Source organism: Physcomitrium patens, chromosome 17 (genome assembly GCF_059467195.1).
Source record: "Physcomitrium patens ecotype Gransden chromosome 17, ASM5946719v1, whole genome shotgun sequence".
Taxonomy (NCBI): domain Eukaryota; kingdom Viridiplantae; phylum Streptophyta; class Bryopsida; order Funariales; family Funariaceae; genus Physcomitrium; species Physcomitrium patens.
Window position 1 is genome coordinate 12993717 of NC_143426.1, and position 14840 is coordinate 13008556.

Here is a 14840-nt window from a genome sequence, read left to right on the forward strand (position 1 = left end):
AAAGATTGACTTCGACTTTATTACAAACTGGAATGAATGAAGAGGCCAACCAAATTCACAAGCTACATTTAGAGATAGATTTTATTTGGTTGCATTTCATGCATTGAAATGCATAAGGAAGTGTACATCTTTATTTCAATGAAATGTTTTTACAAGAACAATCATTATATGCATAATTCAATAGATGTCAAAAACATCTATATTTATTCTAATGTTTACGAGTAGGTAGAAGTAGGTAAAAATAGATAAATTTGATAGTATTTATAAAGAAGTTTCTTAAAAGCTTTGTAAATGAGGCTTTGCCTTTATAAGTGTCTATTATCAAGGACAAGAATTTGATGAAAGCAAATAAATAAGAAAGATTTTTTTCAAAAAAAAAAAAAAAAAAAAAAAAAAGTATGTATATTAAAAAGAAATTGAAATGGCCATTGCCAAAAAATAAGAAAACTAGAGACTCTTGAAATTAGACTAGAAACAAGAAAAGAATTGACAAGAGTAAAGAAGGGTTCACTCTTACTTCTATATATATTATCTACATAAAAATTATGTAGCGACATTCTATAGGACCTCTAAAAGACATGGGTGCTATATAGTTAACTTATATTGTAAGCTACCAATACATGTGACATGTGGTGAATTTATTGCCCAAGTTTTTAACCTATCAATTAACTACAAATACATGTAAAATCAAAGTAGCATCTATAAAGCTTCTAAGAAGCTTGATTAGAAGATATTATAAAATTAATCTATTTCTACTTACTTCTACCTATTTATATTACTAAGATAACAACTATAGTAAATATATATTTGTGACATTACTTCTCCTTCTAAAAACAAGTTTTATAAGGAGTGGTGATTATATATCGAAAAAGTTTAAGATGTAGCAAATTACATTTCCCACATAATTTGATCTTAGTTTTCTTTGAAGGTAGTTAATAGGTCTTTTTAGCTATTGATAATATCTTATTTTAGGATAGGAAGAATATCTTATTATTTGATCATTGTTAAAACCTTTATAACTTCTTTCAAACAAAATATTTGTAACATCATTAGAAATTGTTCCTACTTCCAATAAAATCACCAAATATCTAGACTTTCTTTCCAAGTAGTGATACCAAACATATTATATCTTGCCATCTATTTGAAGAAGAACATATTATTCTTGAAGGTCTTCATTACTATTATATTATCTTGAAGGTTGTAATAATTGTAATATCTCATGTAATAAGTCAATAAATGATGGTTCTTGAGTTGAATCTATTGGCTATTGGTTCTTTATTTTTTTAATATCAAAATTATATAAAAATTATAAATAAAGATAAAAAACAAAAGGTTTTCTATCATTCATCTTGATTTTGATATTTGTCTTTAATGAAAAGCATTGACTTTCTCTGCTGTATTTATAAGATTTTTTTATTGGCTCCTATGTACATTTGCTAATATTGTATCTATGCCAATAAATAAGATATTCCAACCTAAATTGGTATCGCCTCAAGTCTAAGACTTCTTCCACCTTGAATTCTTTATTATTATCTACTTTTATAAGATGTAATGGTATTTGTCTTCTTTTCAAGATGTTCATTGTTTTATATGGCTCTAAAAGAAATACATAAAATTTGGGATGGATTTTCATAGACTCTAATAGATGTAATCAATAAGCAACTAAATTGATTTATTTACAAATAAGAAATGATCCAAGTCTATGGTAATTCAATTTGTGATAAGGACAAATAGTTTTATTATTATAATGAAGTAACTATATCTTATCACCAACATAGAAATGAAGTTGTTTCTTACAATATGCATCCATATTACTTTTTTGTTGTTCTCAAGTCTCATTTAGTCATGTCTTTATTGATGTATGTAGCTCAAATAAATAATTTGTCAAATCTTTTATTATAAGATTATCAACTTTTGAAAAGTCAAAAATATCAAATTATGGATAATAATTATAATTAATAAATAAAGATATTTGTTACATAGAAGAATGTACAATATTATTATAAGCAAACTATAGCAATGATAAAAGAGTTATCCAATCATCTTATTGGTAGTTGATGGTATGCTTCAAATATTGTTCAAAAACTTGATTTACATGCTGTATTTGTCCATCAATTTGAGGATGGAAAGACAAAGATAGTTTTATGTCTATCTTTAAAATCTTAAAAAACATTCTCCAAAATCTTGATATCAATTGAGTTCTCCTATTCAATATAATATCTTTAGACAATCCATGATAGCAATAGATGTTGTTAAGAAAAAACTTAGCTATTTCTTTACCTGTAATAGATTTTATATTTAATACAAAATATGTCATCTTGGTGAAATGAACTACTATCATAAATGTAGAGTCATAAAAACTTGGAACTAGAAGATCCATAACAAAATCCATAGAAATAGGAGACTATAGTTGTTTTGGAATAGGTAATAGCTAAAAAAGTCTAAAAAATCAATGATAAGGAGTTTTTGATCTTGAACAAATATCACAAGATTGTATAAAATCTTTAATTGCCTTCCACATTTGGAGCCACCAAAAATTCCTAAATATTAGTTCCAAAGTCTGATTGTATCCAAAATATTCTACTACTAGAAAGTCATGATAAGCTTGAAGAATATATAATCAAACTTCATCTTTTAGAACATATAAGTACCAATTGGATAATAAGAGCCAATTCGATCCAATTTCGAGAATCCAATCTGGGTCTTACTACTGGACTCTTACCCAATATGAGACCTGAATTGGTCTGGCAACCCAATGCAGTCTGATTACGAGAAAATCCAGGTCTTACTACGGGTCCTCTTACCCAATATGAGACCTGTATTGGTCAGGCAACCCAATGCAGTCTAATTACGGGGAAATCCGGGTCTTACTACTGGACTCTTACCCAATATGAGACCTGAATTAGTCGGGCAACCCAATGCAGTCTAGTTACCGGAACATCCAGGTTAATCCGGGTCCTCTTATCCAATATGTGACCTGCATTGGTCAGGTAATCCAATGCAGTCTAATTATGGGAAAATCCGGGTCTTACTACTAGATTCTTATCCAATATGAGACCTGAATTGGTAGGGCGACTCAATGTGGACCTGAGTACGGGGTTTCGATTCTGTTTCAAGCTGTCCTATTCTCTGTTTCAGGGAACGTTGTTTTCGGTAAATGGATCTCTTAAAGGTAAAAATGGAGGAGGAAGCTTTGACGGCGAGAGCCAATTTCGGATCTAAGCTCTGACGATGGAAGCCAATTCCGGATCCAAGACGGAAGATTGAAGAAATTCAGAGGATAAGGTTAGGGGGAGAATAAGTTTTTGAGAGGTTTTTTTTTTCAGATCAGGAGGGGGGGGGGGTTTGGATCGAAGAGCTAACTTCAAGCTCTTTGCAAGGTTACTAGTTCGGTTTCATTGGAGGTTTTTGAAGATCAAGGGGATTGGAGAGGAGCTTCATGCTTCGGGTCGGGGAAGAAAAGACGGAGAATTGGATTTTTCTTCTTCATAGAGTTTTGGGAAGACTGAGGCAATCGTTGCTGAAGTCAGTGTTGTAATGGTGAATTGGGATTTTTTTAATGAAGTGGGTTTGATTACTCTTGACTGTTTTGTGAAATCGAGTTACGTCTGTGATTCAAGGATTAAAAGGGTGTCTATAGGATTGAGTATGTGGAGTGAATGAAATTTATTGGATTAATCTAACAAGACAGTTAGTGGATATAAGATCGTAAGTACAAAGTGGTATCGGAGATTAGCAGATTGGGTTGTTCGGGGTTCTCTGTAACGTCTAGAGACCTACTGGCTGGGGCAAAAAGGACTTCGACAAGCAGTCGAAGGGCATCCGTATAGATTTACGGTATATTCTTGTAGTCGTTTATATTCCAGCAGTCAAAAACTGATAGACTGCTTGACTATTGGCGAATCTCCATACTACCTTCTACAGCCAGACGCGCGGCGCGTTCTCGAGCAGGAAAGCACGTAATACGATAAAAGTGGTGAACCCGACGTGAAAGCTTGAGGTAGAAGGTATTGGATTTCGGTTGATTATATCTTTATTTTATGGAAAACAAAAATAAAAATTTTGAAGGATTTTTGGGAGGAGTTTCTGGTAGAGGTTCTTCTAAAGGACAAGGTATGCACATGGATCCATCTATTGCTAGTATGTTTCAAGCCTTCTCATTATCAATGCAGCAACAACAAAGCAATGATCGAAAGGAAGCTTTGGCAACCAAAGCATTGCAAGCAGTGGTCAATAAAATTGATCAATTTGATGGGAGGAATATTTCAAGGTATTTAAGATGTTATGTTCGTGAAATGGAATTAAATCGGGTTTCTGAGAAGAAAATGGTTGAACTATTTGGACTTGCCATGATACCGGAGATAAGAGACCACATTACATCGATTACGGATCGTTATGGGAATTCATGGGAGGTTTTTTCACATGCATTGAAAGACGAATATTTCTTAGAAGATGTTGATCGCGTTACTAAGAAGCTGTTTCTGGAATGGATTGAACGGCCCAATAAGAATTTACAAGCAACAGAGCTACTAAGGGAATTTGAGAGGCAGTACTCTCAATTATCGAAGGTAGAAAAATTGACATTGGAGCCGAACAAAGTTGATCTATTTCTTCAAGCTGCTGATGGAGAATTGCAAGGGAAATTAGAACTCCTTCTTGAAGACAAAGAAGAAGATGAAGGATTGACAACGAAGTGGAGGAACGTTGAAGATGCGATGGGGTTGCTTACAAAAAGAGAAAGGAGGAAGGATAGGAGCAATATTCCGAAAACAGTACAAGCACCCAAAGCTCCAGTATCTACAACACCACCAACAATGCCTACAGTTCAACCTTCGACATCCTTATCAAAGAAAGCAGATATGGGGATGGAAGAAATTATATGAGGAATGCGAGATCTTCAAATCAAATTGGTAATACTTGAAGAGAATACTTCTATAAATAATTCGAAGAATGTTTCAAAACAAGGATATGTACAAAGATGCATTTGGTATGATGATGCTTCACACACTAGAAAAGATTGCAATGAATTTAATAATATGATACGGCAGAGAATTATTTGCTGGAAAGATGGGAAGATAGCATTGAAAAATAGAGAGGATCTTCTTCAAACCAATTTTGGCAAGGGAGGAATGAGAGCATTGGTTCAAGATTACTTAAAAGAGCATGAAACAGCAGCACGAGAAAGTGCAAGTTATGGTGCTAGAGTAGATGATGACCTTGGTGGAAGTACGAAAACTAGTGAGTTTTGGGCTTCTGCCGTTTCTACAATGCAAGAAGGGAAATTACCTCGAGAAGCGTTATTGAGAACTGCAGCTACAATACAAGGTAGAACAGGTTGGGAGGATCCTGTTGAGTCTCTTTCAGTTCATGCATATATTGCTAAGAGCCAAGATGAAGCTTTGATGGAAGAAAAGAGACGAGAAAATTTTGATGATACTAGAGAAGGAAATTCTTCTAAGAGGCAAACTCGAGGAGACAAGGCTCAGGAGGCAGCTTCACAAGAATTGCCTATAAAGGATACCTCAGCATCATTGGGAGAAAAAACAAAGGAGACAAAAGATAAGGGCAAATCAATTGCTTATAAGCTACTTTCTGACATTGAAGCGGCAACAAATTTGAAAGGGGTGTTGGAAGAACGTATATTAAACGCTAAGGTGGAATTCACATTGAAAGAAGTCTTAGGAATTGCAAAGAAGGAGTTTCATGATGTTATCATTGACAGCATTAAGCGAAAGAGGCAATTAATGGGCGAAACTGGAATGAGTCATGTTATTGATGCAAGAATATGTAGAGATGAAGAAGAGGTTGATATTGGTTACAAGCAACCAACAAATGAAAAGAATGGGTATAATCAACGAGTACGTTTTGAAGATTTTAATGACAAGGAAATGGAAACTTTGAGCCATTATACTCGGAAACATTGGGCAAGGGCAACTACTGAGGTATTGGTGAAAGTAGGAGATATAGAAGAATCAATAGTTGCTTTAGTCGACCATGGTTCTGAAATAAATCTCATGTCTAAAGATCTTTATAAGAAGCAAAAATGGCCAATTGATATGGAACATGGATGGGCAATTCGAGCGGCTAATAACACACGGGGCAAATTATATGGAGCTTGTCCAGATGTCAAAATTCGGATTGGGATGTTGCGACGGAGCAACATTTCTTTGTTCAAGATACAACGTCTTATCCGTTGATTTTAGGACATCCTCATATCACGGCAACATGGATGGAAATAAAAATACTTGACGATGGTTTTGCTTATGCAAGGATATGGAGCGAAGATGGGAGGAAAGGTGTACAATTTCTAACAGTACATCCTAACCATGAACGGAATCGAGATAGGTTGAGGAAAAAACCATTGCCAAAGATTGTTGAAGGATTTAAGGATTTTGGAGAGGTACCACTGTAAAGCGAGATTATGGAGGTACAAAAGAGGAGGTACTCTCGCGAGATGAAGGTGCCTTTGATGCGAGTTTTATTGATATATTAGAGAATGGAAATATTATGTATAAGAAAGTTGATGATTTTAAAAGAAAAAAAAAAAAAAGATTATATGATATTGGAGGACAATTACGCAAGTTAGGTACATTGCAAGATGATGAGAAGATTTTAGGTGTTTATAAAGAAAATGGACTGGAAGATTCATTGGAATTGATTACATCTATTGGGTTAGGGGATAATGATAAGATTGTTGAGATTCATTCAAGAGAGGTTTATACCATGCTTGAATCTTTTTAAGCACCAGAAGTCACTGTAGAGACGAAATATAAAACGGCAGATAAGAAGGTAAAGCCTGTTGCCGGACCATTACCAGAAGATTCTAAAGAACAAATGGAAGAAGCATCAAAAGAAGCAAGTTTAAGAGATCCAATGAATATTGGACATCAATTTACTAAAGAAACTTTTGAAGAATTGAAGATTGATTCTGATGGTTCTTTATTGCCGGAGGAAATTACTTGCTTCAAAAAGATGTTGGCTAAACAAGGTAGATCGTTTGCCTTCGAATCTCATGAAATTGGGTGTGTGGATCCAAATATTGTAATACCTATGGTTATCTTCACTGTACCACATGTACCTTAGAATCTAAGATCGATTTCAGTACCGAGGGCACATTTACCTAAATTGGTTGAACTATTAAAAGAAAAGATAAAGATGAAAATATTCGAACCTTCATTTGCGCCGTATTCTAGTCGATGGTTTACAGTACCTAAGAAGAATGGGTCACTACGGTTTATTCAAGATATGCAACCGATGAATGCAGTAACTGTCAGAAATGTAGGAATTGGACCTATTGTGGTTGAATTTGTTGAGGCATTTGCTGAAAGGACGATCTATTCAATGGCTGACTTGTATTTAGGTTATGATCAATTTCAACTTGCCAAAGGAAGTAGAAATATGACAACAATGAGGACACCACTTGGATTGGTTAGAATGTGCACTCTTCCTCAAGGCGCGACCAACTCAGTTGCGCATATGATGAATGGGATGAATAAGGTATTGAGAGATTTTATTCCAGAAAAGACTATGCCTTTTCTGAATGATGTTCTTATAAAAGGGTGCAGAGAAGGAGACAAGGATGAAACTTTAAATACGAGGGGGTGTCGCAAATATGTTATTGATCATATACAAGATTGTGAAAAGATTTTAACTCGGCTTGGAGAAGTTCATCTTACATTATCGGGTATGAAGTCCGTATTTGGAGTACGAGAGGTTGTAATTGTTGGACATTTATGTGGATCTTATGGAAGAAAACCAGATCCGACTAAAGTTGATGCAATTGGAAGGATGAAAGAGGATTGTGATTCTTTAACAAAGGTTCGCAGGTTTTTGGGTGCATGTGTATTTTATCGAATCTGGATCCCTCATTTTGCTCACATAGCGGATCCATTATATGAACTATTACGCAAGGGTTACCGATTTAAATGGGAAGAAAGGTATATTCAGGTAATGCAAAGATTGAAGAAATTATTGATGTCACCTCCAATATTGAGGAAGGTTGATTATAAGTGCAATAGACCAGTGATTCTTACTGTGGATGCTAGTCCAATTGCCATTAGATGGGCTGTGGGTCAAGATGATTCTAGTGGGAATAGATTTGCAGTTCGATTTGGGGCTGAAGTTTTAAGTATTCGTCAGCGTGCATATTCGCAAGTCAAAAGAGAACTTTGGGGGGTCGTTTTGGCTATGAAAGCTGAAAGGGATTATTTGATTGGGGCAGTAGTAGTAATTGAAACAAATTGCTTGCCATTGCTTGGAATGATTATTAACTGTTCAACGCCAGATATTGCAATGTTGAGATAGATTGCTTATATTAAGTCACTAAATCCAGAATTTAAGCATATTACTGGGAAGGACAATTTAGTAGCAGACATGCTATCTCAAGCAAGATACGAGAGGGAGGACGAAATGGTTGAAGACATTGATGACGTCGGATTGAAATTCTATTCAATATCAAATCTCAACAGAGAAGACAAGCTATTTCTTGAAGAAGCTTATGAAGGAGAATTATTGGATATTGGTCATTACTTGAATACCTTGACTAAGCAGGAGAATTGGTCTATAGAAAAATTCAAAAAAAAAAAAAAAAAAAAAGCATATGGATTTTTACTTCGAAATGGATTCTTATGGAAGAGACCGAAGAAAGGAATTGGGATGCCACAACGAGTGATAGGCAAAAAGGAAGAAAGACTAAAATTATTAAAGGAGTTTCATGATAGTTTATGGGCAGGGCATAGAGAAATCTGGGCTACTTTTGCTAAACTCAAGGAACGATATTGGTAGAAAAATATGTATCGAGATGTGCTCTCATTTGTAGAGTCATGTGAAATCTGTCAATCATATTCTAATATCCGACATCGAGATGGTCTTCATCCTACGTATCCTTTGGCTATTCATTTTAAATGGGTTGTTGATTTGGTTATTATGCCGGTTGGGTTATGGCAAATGAGATATTTGGTTTTAGCTCGTGAAGATTTATCAAATCAAGTAGAAGGAAGAGCATTGAGGACAAAATCTACAGAGGGGATTTGTAGGTTTTTGCTTGAAGATGTCATTTGCCGCTACAGATGCGTAGGAAAAATCACTGCAGATCATGGAGAATTAAATGCACAAGAAGCTCGTAAGTTCTTTGAAAGATGTGGAGTTAAACTATCACTGACTACTGCTTATAATCCAGAAGGGAATGCAAAAAGCGAACGCGGTCACCCACTTATTGTGAAAGCATTAATTAAAGCTTGTAATAGAAAAGTTAAAGAGTGGCCACGGCTTTTGTCATTTGCATTATGGGCTGATCGAACAACACATAGTTCGGTGACAGGATATATGCTAGTAGAACTTATGACAGGTCAAAAACTAATTATGCCGATTGAAGAAAAGGTACTTACTTGGAGTATGCTACCATGGGAAGATGGATTGACAAGAGAAGAACTTCTGGCTATTAGGATTCGACAATTGGAGCAAAGAACGGAAGATGTCCAGATAGCATTGGGAAGGTTAAAAAGAGCAAGGTTACAAAACAAGGCGCGATTCGATAAGCAATATCGATTGAGACCAAAAGCAATCGAGGAAGGTGACTGGGTACTTGTTTATGACAATAGTGTGGATAATCAACATAGTACTTTGCGGAAATTTTTAAAACGTTGATTTGGACCATATGTCGTAACAACTGTTCATGATAATGCGACTTACTCGTTACGGGAGTTAGATGGTACAAAATTGAAAATACCAATTGCAGGGAAGCAAGTAAAAATATTTAAACGAAGACACGCAGAGATGAATATGGAAGACCTTAATGAAGGTATAGAAATTCAGCAGCAAGAAGATGAAAGTGATTTGGATAATGAAGGTGACGAAGACAAACAGGACAAAGACGTAGAGGATATATTGTGAATCAAACAGCAATTGGGTAAATTGGTGCATACCGGAGGATGCACAGGTTCAGAGGGGGTGGATGTCGTGTTGTAACACGAGTATACCATGAAAATATAAAGAAAGGGGACTTTTATTAATGTTCAGTTACCTCGAATATTGGGAGCAACGACCAACTCTAGTGCAAATACTGAGTGGCCAGGTTCAATCACCCCGTTACAGTCAGCCGGGGCATACTGAAATGCTCCGTTCGATTCCAATAACGGGAGTCAGCAAGAAGGGAAAGGACCAATTCATGCGACGGGTGAGCCTGGTTCAAAGAGCCAATTGGATCCAATTTCGAGAATCCAATCCGGATCTTACTACTGGACTCTTACCCAATATGAGACCTGAATTGGTCTGGCAACCCAATGCAGTCTGATTACGGGAAAATCCAGGTCTTACTACGGATCCTCTTACCCAATATGAGACCTGCATTGGTCAGGCAACCCAATGCAGTCTAATTACGGGGAAATCCGGGTCTTACTACTGGACTCTTACCCAATATGAGACCTGAATTAGTCGGGCAACCCAATGCAGTCTAGTTACGGGAACATCCAGGTTAATCCGGGTCCTCTTATCCAATATGTGACCTGCATTGGTCAGGTAATCCAATGCAGTCTAATTATGGGAAAATCCGGGTCTTACTAGTGGATTCTTATCTAATATGAGACCTGAATTAGTCGGGCGACTCAATGTGGACCCGAGTACGGGGTTTCGATTCTGTTTCAAGCTGTCCTATTCTCTGTTTCAAGGAACGTTGTTTTCGGTAAATGGATCTCTTAAAGGTAAAAATGGAGGAGGAAGCTTTGACGGCGAGAGCCAATTTTGGATCTAAGCTCTGACGATGGAAGCCAATTCCGGATCCAAGACGGAAGATTGAAGAAATTCAGAGGATAAGGTTAGGGGGAGAATAAGTTTTTGAGAGGTTTTTTTTTTCAGATCAGGAGGGGGGGTTTTTTGGATCGAAGATCTAGCTTCAAGCTCTTTGCAAGGTTACTAGTTCGGTTTCATTGGAGGTTTTTGAAGATCAAGGGGATTGGAGAGGAGCTTCATGCTTCGGGTCGGAAAAGAAAAGACGGAGAATTGGATTTTTCTTCTTCATAGAGTGTTAGAAAGAGTGAGGCAATCGTTGCTGAAGTCAGTGTTGTAATGGTGAATCGGGATTTTTTAATGAAGTGGGTTTGATTACTCTTGACTGTTTTGTGAAATCGAATTACGTCTGTGATTGAAGGATTAAAAGGGTGTCTATAGGATTGAGTATGTTGAGTGAATGAAATTTATTGGGTTAATCTAACAAGATAGTTAGTGGATAAAAGATCGTAAGTACAAAGCGGTATCGGAGATTAGCAGATTGGGTTGTTCGGGGTTCTCTGTAACGTCTAGAGACTTACTGGCTGGGACAAAAAGGACTTCGACAAGCAGTCGAAGGGCATCCGTATAGATTTACGGTGTATTCTTGCAGTCGTTTATATTCCAGCAGTCAAAAACCGATAGACTGCTTGACTATTGGCGAATCTCCATACTACCTTCTACAGCCAGACGCCCGACGCGTTCTCGAGCAGGAAAGCATGTAATACGACAACGTCAACTCTAATTTATTTCACAAAATCCATGTCATCCAAAAATAATCTTGACTTTGTAAAGCTCTTACAAAGTCATAATCACTCCAAATTATCCAAAACCAATGCTTATAGAAACCTTATTTAGTTTTCTATCAAATCCCATTCTTTGATTTGCAAAAGAGCCCCCAAATTACCCTAGGTACTTGGTTTTTTGCCTTAGGATTTGATTTCGACCCAAGTTCATAACCGGCCCTCCTTGGATATCAATATCTAGTTTTTTTTAGGTAATTTTTGCTAGAATTTACTCTTAACTTCCTTATAAAGATATTTATATCATTTATTTTTCTAATCTATCTTATTTTGCCTTATTTTTGAGCCTACAAAGTAAGTAGAAGCTATTTTTTCTAAAATGACAACATTACTACTAAAAGTTTTACTACCTTCTTATCTTTTATCCATATTTTTCTACTTTATCTTTTAACTTGGCTCTTCTATAATAAGATCCATATTATTATCTTTGACCATATAATCATGTTATAACACGACAATATATGTGATTCTCTGGCCAAAATTCAAAAAGTTGATTATCACACTTTACAATTAAATCGATTGCTTAATTCAATATTTAAAGATTAAATAAACTAAATATTAATTTCTTTATCTCATATTATAATCCATAAAGAAATTGGCTAGTAAATGCAGTATCATCTTATTTAATATGAATCACAAGTTGTCAAAATTAAGAAGAATATAATTTAATAAATTGATTTTATAGTCGCAAAATACGGATCTTATTTTTTACAATACAAATTGCATCATATTTTTTATGTATAGATCAAATATTTACCAAGAAAGCTTCCAAATTAACTAATATTTGATCATATTTTTCAAGAAAAGATAAAAATTATGATAATATAGAACTGAAAAGTAGTGTTGTAATAAACTTGACTTGTGATCTTAAAGTTGGATAACTTTGGGATTGAAGTTCAATTTTTAATTGTACTTGATTGATGAATCCTCAAAAATTTAATCTTATACTATGAAACTTCTCAAATAAGAGAATTCTTGGTCCTTTAGTACTTTAATGGTCTTCTAATATAGGAAAAAGAACATGATTTGGTACAGATGTTGAAGCAACTCCAATCATTTCTATATTTCTACTTTCTATCATTCTTATTTTTTTTTTGTGGTAAAAAATTAAGTTGATGGATTATAAATATTAATTGTTTCAATAATTCTTACATTTATGCCATTGCATTCTTTATTTAGGCAAGCTTTGCCATAATAATCCTTAGTAGAAAAGAAATATCTAACATTGGTCAAGATTAATAAAAAAAAAAAACTTAAGAATAAAAAAAATATTAAAAATAATATCAAGGCTCATATGTAGTACATATTGATTACTTAAAGTGGCCTTGAGGCCTTAGTCTTATCTTCCTACTTACACCCAAGGTGCTACAACCTATATAGAACTTGTCCACTTCTTTTTTTTACAAGGACTAGATTAGCTACTGGTCATCTTATTTTTTACTTGAAGAATTCATCTTTTTATATTTTTGACTTCATTATAGTATTTAAAAATATTAAAATAGCCTAAGAATCTTATATGGCTTTTAAATCTTGTTCCAACTTTTCACAATGGCTCCCAAGGTGGTAAAATTCAATTTTATCAAGATCTTGAAAACTTTTTAAAAAATTCTTAAAATATTCTAAATAAATTCTAAATAAATTCTAAGATATTTTTATAATATAAATATTATTTTAAAGATGTATTTTTCTACTTTAATAATTTTTAATAATAAATTCAATTTAAATTTACTAAAATTCTTATTTTTTATATAATTAACTGATAAGATATGAAGTTATTTTTCATACTTCCTCTAACCATTAATTAATCATTGATAGGAATTTTATAAGTATTACATGTAGATAAGAGGCTAATAAAGATATTGATTTTAATAATCAATCTTTAATACTTAAAAATAGATAAAAATACTAAACTAATTAAGATAATTACTTCTAAGACTTATTAAGATTCTATTTTTATAATTTTTTAAATAATACTTTTATAAATTATAAATACTTCTAAATTATAATAAATACTTAAATAATCAAAAAGATTCTTTAATTTCAATATTTGTATAATTAGATGACTTAAAATTATATTTTTAATCAATCTACCAATTAAGATGTATTAATAGGACTTATAATAAAGAAGTCTTTACTTTTGTCTTCATATATACTATCTAATTAGAAGCTATGTGGCAATATTCTATAGAACCTTTGATACATGTTCAATATCCAAGACATATGTCTTAACTTACAAGACAAGTTTTTTATATGTGTGCCATATTATTAGCTTGTACTACAAGCTATTAACATATGTAATATGTGGCTAACTTATTGGCCAAGTTTTTATCCTGCCAATTATTTATAGATACATATAAAAGTGAAATCACATCTATAAAGCTTCTAAATAGTTTTTCTATAATATTTTATTAAATTGATCTATTTTTATTTATTTATAATATTTAGATAATTATTATAATTATTATAATATATATATATATATATATTTAATATTATTTCTTTCCTCTTCTTCTCTCCTTTCAAGAGAAAAGTTCAACAAAGAGTGGTAATTATATGTTGAGGATGTTCAAGATGCAATGAATTATATTTGTTACATATTTTGGTCTTTTTTTTCCTTTGAAGGTAGTTGATAAGTCTTCTTAGCCACCAATAATGTCTAATTCTAAGAAAAGAAAACCACCTTGTTATTTGGTCATTTTTGAAGCCTACATAACTTCCTTCAAATAAAACATTTATAGTACCATGAAGAATCATTCTTACTTCTAATAAAATCACCAAACTTTGGGAGTCTCTTTAAAAGTCAAGATACCAAATATGTTATATCTTGCCATCTATTCAAGGAAGAACATATTATTCTTGAAGGTCTTTATCTTGATTATATTGTCTTAAAGTCTTTGATAACCACAATATTTCATTTGATAAGTTAGCAAATGATGGTTCTTAAGTTGAATCTATTAGCTGTTGATTTTCTATCTCCTTAATACCACAAATATACAAAAATTATAAACAAGGATAGAAGTCAAATGAAATCTTTTTTAAATTACAAATCTTTTATAGTAAAGACTTACTATCTTTATTTTTGATTTTGATGGATGTTCTCAATAAAAATATCAACCTTATTTGTTTCATACGCAAGATTCTTTACTAGCAACCATGTGCATTCACTAATATTATATCCATATTAATAAATAAAATATTTTAACCTATTTTGGTGTTGCCTTCAACCTAACATGTCTTTGCATTCATACTCTTAATTATTATCTACTTCTATAAGAA